This window comes from Myotis brandtii, unplaced genomic scaffold, assembly GCF_000412655.1.
Source record: "Myotis brandtii unplaced genomic scaffold, ASM41265v1 scaffold314, whole genome shotgun sequence".
In the NCBI taxonomy this organism is placed as follows: Eukaryota; Metazoa; Chordata; class Mammalia; order Chiroptera; family Vespertilionidae; genus Myotis; species Myotis brandtii.
The window spans coordinates 1,566,462-1,573,213 of NW_005362033.1; positions in this window are offsets into that span (position 1 = coordinate 1,566,462).

Below are 6,752 nucleotides of genomic sequence, written 5' to 3' on the forward strand. Positions count from 1 at the left end.
GGAGAAACATCAATGTGAGAGTGAAATACTGATCCGTTGCCTCCCGCACATGCCCCAACTGGGGTCAAACCCACAACCTGGGTATGTGCCCTGACTAGTTATCAAACTCTCGACATTTTAGTATATGGGACTACGCTGCCACCAACTGAGCCACACTGCTCAGGGCAGCAGTTAATTTATTATCATTAAATTTGATACATGACATACAGATTTGTCATCATTGAGCAAATTGTTAATTGGATTGAAATTTCTCAGCCTCAGCACTACTTTTAAATTTAATCTGCATCCTTAATATTTTTTCCACCTATTTAAAAAAATTTTTAAATTGATTTTAGAGGAAAGGAGAGAGAGAAACATCGATGTAAGAAACATCAATCGGTCGCCTCCTGCATGCGCCCCAACTGGGTATCCAACCCGAAACCTGGGTATGTTCCCTGACTGGAAATCAAACCCACCACCTTTTGGTGTACGGGATGACCTCCAACCTGCTGAACCAGACCAGCCAGGTTCCATCTGTTTCTTAAGTCTAGACCTGTGCTGTCCACTATGGCAGCCACTGGAAAATTTGCCTGTTGAACACTTGAGATGTGGCTAGTTTGAACCGAGATGTGCTTTAATAAACACCAGAATGTGAAGAGTTAGTAATAAAAAAAATGTAAAAGATATTAGTTACTTTATATTGATTACATGTTGAAATATTTTGGACATACCAGGTTAAATAAAATATACTATTTGAATTAATTTCAGCTGTTTTCCTGTTACTGTTTTAAATCTGGCTACTCCAGAGTTTAGCCCATCCAGCGTGGCTCAGTGTTGAAGCGTCCTGTACACCAAAAGGTTGCGGGTTTGATATTCCCAGTTGGCATATACCTAGGCTGCAGGTTCGATCCCTGGTTGGGGCGCATGTGGAAGGCAACTGATCGATGTCTCTCTCTCCCTCCCTTCCTCTTTCTAAAATCAATAAAAATATATCCTAGGATGAATATTTTTTAAAAAAAGAGCACAGACAATAGCAAAATACAGTGAAATTAGGAAGTGCTTAGTTTTGAACATTACTTTTGCTTTTAATATAATATAGTTTTAATTTTATATAATTTAATTTTTAATAATGGTTTTATTTTAACAACTGACTTGCAAAAATTCTTAAAATTCCACAGTTGGCTCTTGGAGCCATTATTGGGCATTGTGGGGACTGGGGTCCTCTAATTAGGTTTTAGGGTGCTCATTGTGCAGTTCTTCCCTGTGCCCACAGTGGGGCAGCAGAGTCCAAGTGACAGTGCTTCAGAGTGGGGCAGGGGCAGCTGGCCTTTGCTTTGAATGGGGAACTGAGGCCCAGGGGCAAGAATTTAGGATCCCTACTATTGCCCTCCTCAGCCAGGGGCCTCAGGACTCACAGGGGCGTTCTCCTGATGAGCCTTTGCACATGCCGGTGCTCTCTGCCTTAGGAGCCTCCTCAGGGCTGCCTCTGGGCTCCCCAGACCACTGGCTACCCTCAGCATAGCCCAGTGTCCTGTGTGGTCCCTGTGCTTCCACTCCAGGGTGGGAGAGTAGGCCCTCACTCCCACCTTCTCCTGGACTCTCACTGTGAGGCCCTTTTCAAATGGTCTTATTTAATTTGGGACCTGGGCTCATATTTTGACTCTACCATGTACTAGCTGTGTGATTTGAGGCAAATTACTTCACCCCTCTGACCTTGGTTTCTTCCTTTGTAAAATGAGCATAGGATTAAAGGAATGACTATGGTCCTTGGCACAGACTAAGTGCTCAGTGTTGTTAAATAGTAGCAATTAATATTTACCCCCATTGTGCAGATGCTTAAATCGAGGCCCAGAAAGAAACAGGAACTTGGGGCCACAGAGAGGAATGAAGCACAGAACTCCACCTTCCAACAGGCCTGTGACAATGCCCACCTGCTCAGCCCCTGCAGCCTCAAACCTGAAACTCCCTGCAGGGGGCGGTACCTTCATCCCAAAGTCCTGTGGCCCAGCATGAGCTGAGAAAAGCACACCAAGCGTCCTGGCTCAGCAAGTGTCAGGGCTGAGAGCCCTGCACCCAGAGAGGCACACTGGCTGCAGGTCCAGAGAACCACTATTATCTACCCCCATGTGACCTTGGGCAGGTCACTTTTCTCCCGTTATTAAAAAAATACATTTTTATTGATTTCAGAGAGGAAGGGAGAGGGAGAGATAGATGGAAACATCAATGATGAGATAGAATCACTGATCAGCTGCCTCTTGCACACCCCCCACTGGGGATTGAGCCCACAACCCAGGCATGTGCCCTGACTGGGAACTGAACCCTGACCTCCTGGTTCATAGGTCGATGCTCAACCACTGAGCCACACAGGCCAGGCAGGTCACTTTTCTCTTGACCTGCTTCCTCCCTTAGGAAATGAGGACAGGCTGGGTCTGCCTAACACTCCTCTCCCTGCCTGTTTGGCTTTTCTTTGACTGATGCCCAACACACTGTTCACCCTCTGTTAACTGAGGGCTCAAGATCCACTGCCACCTCCCCTACCTGGGCCCTAAAGAGCGCCCTTAGAGCCAACTTCATTTTGCATACCACCTGGGATGAGGGGCTCAACCTTTCCCCCGGCTCAGGCTCCCCAGTGGTCTCCCAGTCAGTCCCCACATCCTGCTTGTTTTCCTCCTCATTTCCTTCCAACCCAGACCCCACTCCAGGAATTCTCCGGCCTGCCAGATCCCTGGGGGGCCGGGGGGGGGGGGAACCAAGAAGAAGTTGCCTGTGTCCTTTGGGCACCAGAGGAGCGTTGTGGCCTCAGCTGGGATTGGGGCCAGCTCCTGGAAGGCTGGGTCCTCTTCCCTCAGCCAGGCTCTCCGGTTTCCCTCCCACTTCCTGCTGCCCCTGCTCTGTCTCCCTTTTCCCCTCCTTCCCTCCACAGGTCAAGGCACTTCTCTACCTTTAGCTTCCGTTTACTGTCTGTAAGTGGGATTTCCCTCACATCTACCTCCAGGAGGGTTGCCAGCATTCAAAGGGAGAATGCACAGACAGAGCATTTATCTGAGGACACCCTCAGTGCACGCCAGCCTGTCTCAGGGCCACCCCTATTCACCTCCCTGCCCCACCCCCCACTCCCATCAGCCATCACCTCTTGTGGACTCGCTTCCTAAATAGCGTGGATTGTTATTTTTTAATTAAATATTTCAAACACACTGAGAAATACTTAAAATAAGTCACAGAAGTACCCACATTAACATTTTGTCATATTTGCTTTAGATCTTAAAAAATTGTTTTTTTTTCAAATTGTGTCATGTACCTACTATGTGCCAGGCACTGTTCTAGGCACTGGAGCACAGCAATGAACAGCATTAAAAACAGCCCTGGCCCTAGCCGGTTTGGCTCAGTGGATAGAGCTTCATGTACCTTGGTTGCAAGCTTGATCCCTAGCCTGGGGCCGTGTGTGGGAGACAACCAATCGATGTCTCTCTCATCCATGTTTCTCCTCTCTTCGGTCTACACCCCCTCCCTTCTCTAAAAATCAATGGAAAAATATCCTCGGGTGAGGATTAACTAAAAAAAATATTTAAAAAAACCCTAGCCCTGGCCTGGCCAGGTAGCTCAGTTGGTTACAGCATCATCCTGATATGCCAAGGTTGTGGGTTCGATTCCAGGTCAGGGCACATGCCTAGGTTGCAGGCTTGATCCCCGGTGTGGGGCAGGCAGGAGGCAGCCAATCAATGATTCTCTCATCGATGTTTCTATCACTCTCCCTCTCTGAAATCAATAAAAATATGTTTTTTTAAAAAAAATCAACCAATGAAGTAAATAAGTGGAACAACAAATCGATGTTTCTCTCTCAAACCAATAAATAAAATAAAATTGGATAAAATTAAATTAAAAAAATACCTCGCCTTCAGGGAGGACCTTCTCAAGCTGGGAAGTCAAGCCACGCAGTGCACACGTAAAGAAGTCAAGTAGGTGGTGCTGAGGAGAGGTCATCAGAATCAGGCAGGGAGGCACCCAGCGGGGAAACAGCTGTCAGGAGGCTCCCTGGAGGAGTGTCATTTAAGTAAGACCAAAAGGAAGAGAGGGGCTTGGCTAAATGAGCCCAGGCTTTCCAGACAAGGAAAAGATCCGTGCAAAGGTCCCACGGCAGAAGCTAGTCTGCTAATTGGAAGAACGCCAGCATGTCCTGAATCGAGTCCTAAAATAGCTGACTCACTAGATACAGACCCTGCCAGGCCCTGTGCTCAACTCCTGTTTTGAATCATCTCATTTAGTCCTCGTAACATTACAGATGAGGAAACAGGCTCAAGGTGGCTCAAGCCTGACCTGACATCACCCAGCTGGCAAGGCGATATCTTAGGATTTGAAGCCAGCCCTGGGTCCCACCTCAGTGCTGGGGTAGGGTCCTGGGGTGTCCTAGGAGAAGGAGGGGGCAGGGAGAGGCCACCTCACCTAGAAAATGCCGAGAAGGTAGCAGCTCCTCCCTGGCCAGAGGCTGACCTGAGTGTGAAGGAGTGAGCAGCGTCTCTTCCAGCGCTGACTCGGCAGCCTGCTCCTCCATCCCCAGGAGAGGGGTGGGGGCCCCTAAGGTCACTGAAGACCCTATCTCCTGCTTTCAGCAAGGAACAGTCCTGGCCTGGCAACCTGGCCCTGTCGCCTGGGCCCCCATGGTAACCAGAGGTCGGGCTGCCCCTCAAGGGGGAGGGAAAGACAGTTACTAGTCCCCCAGGTCCTCCAGCCTGGGAGATGGTCCCCTCCCCAGTGCCCTTCCTAAACCCTGCCTGGCTTTGGGGACGGGGGCAAGTTGGGCCTGGGAAAGGCCTGTTTTAAAATCCAGAATCTGGGATCCCACTCCACGGGCATTCACATTTGGTGGGCCTAGAATCTATTGTGAACAAGTGTGGGGGAGCTCTGACACTGTGAGAACCCTTACTTGCCAGGAGACCCTCCTCTTGTCTACCTACCCCCCAGCCTCTCTACCTGTTTCAGCTCAGCTTGAATCGTGCCCCTCCCTCCAGGACACCTGCCCTGGGTCACATGCTTCTGCGTGGCCCCCCATCACAGCACAGCACAGTGAACTGGTGGTTGTGGCCTCCACTCAGCTCTGTCCCATCCCCTAGATTGTGAGCAGAGTGGGGATGCTTACTACCTGATGACTAAGCATCATTTCAAAGAACGGAGACTGAGGAAGGGCAGGGACTGGCCTGGGGTGATGGAGGAGGAGAGCTCCAATAGCAATTAGTAAGAACTTAATAACAGCTACCACTCACACGGCTCTTCCTGTCTGCCTGGCACAATCCAAGGGCTTCACAAGTACTAATTCATCTCATCTTCACAACAACCCTTTGAGGTAGGTACTAGTATTATCCACATTTCTACAGATGAGGAAACTGAGGCACAGAGAGCTTAAGTAATTTGCTCCAGGCTGTACAGCTTCTAAATGGTGAAGTTGGGATAGGAATTAACAAATTTCTAACACTTCTCTGTGTGAGACCCTCATTTTGTGAAAGAAGCAATTGGGACTCAGGTCTTGTCAGTAGATGGCAGGGCAGGGACCAGAACCCAGGCCTGAGTTGCCTGTGCTGAGTGTGGGATAGGCAGTGGCCCAAGGGATCGACCCCTCTCATTCCAGCCAACTCTGCCCATAACTCAAGTCAAAGCCCCTCTGCTCTTTACCCATCTGTCTTAGCTTCCTCATCTGTAAACGGGGATCATTTTGTTGCCTCCCTCAGAACTGTTGAGAGCATTAAATCGGTGGTTTTGAGTAGTGCCTGCCACACATCAGGCACTCAAGCTGTTGTTCTTAGCATTTTTCCTCTTTTCACCATCCTGCTCCCTCACCTGTCCCTCTTCCAGACCCAGCCCCAACCCCAGGGAAGTGCTAGGCAGGGCTGGCATGGGTGGAGAGGGACAGCCAGGCCCCTGTTGCTTGGCAGTTGCCTCTGAGGGTCAGAAGTCAGGCCTGCCTCCCTTGACAGAGCTGGTGGGGATGGGGCCTGGTTCATCCCCACGCCCCCACCTAAGTTTCTGGGACCTGGGACCTGCCCAGCCCTTAGCCAAGGGCAGCCTATCTTCAGCCTGGCTGAGGCCATTGTCCAGATGAGAAAAGGAGGCCTGGGAGGTAGGTGGGGACAATTCCATTGTCCCCCAGAAATCGGAGGTGGGCACAGTTGTATGTATATAGTTCCCAGCACAGGGAAGGCCCTTCCCCTATCTTGGAAAAGCCCAAATCTAATCTCAGGACCTTCCCAATTGTCCCGCCCTGGGGAAGACCCTCCGCTTTGCTGGGTCTCCATCCCTCTTTGGCTGATGGAACTCCTAAGAATCCCTAAGTTGCCACATAGAGCCTGTTGTGTCGGGTCCTGAAGGATGTGTAGGAGTTCCCCAGGGGCTGGGGACTAAGGGCCTTCCTGATTAGTTCATTCCATCTTGACCACACACCAAGAGCAAAAAGCATGTCGGTGGGAGGTGGAGAATAGTCAAAATGGTGTCCCGAAAAACTGGTAAACATTGGATCAATGCATAGATGGGGCAACGGGCTGAGGGGCCAGGGCGTTGCACCAGTAGAACCCTCCTGGCTTTCGGGGTAGGGCTGCCTCATTACCTGAATATGCATGTCGCTCGCTCGTAGGAGGAGGGGAAAGGCGTCTTCCAGGTTCGAGAGCACGCGCCAGCCCCTCTAAAGTTCACCCAGCCGTCCACACTGGATCCTGGGCTCTCGGACTACAAGTCCCGGCAGGCCCCGCGCCGCGGCGAGAGCTCGGCGGGCGTCGCTTCGTGAGCCG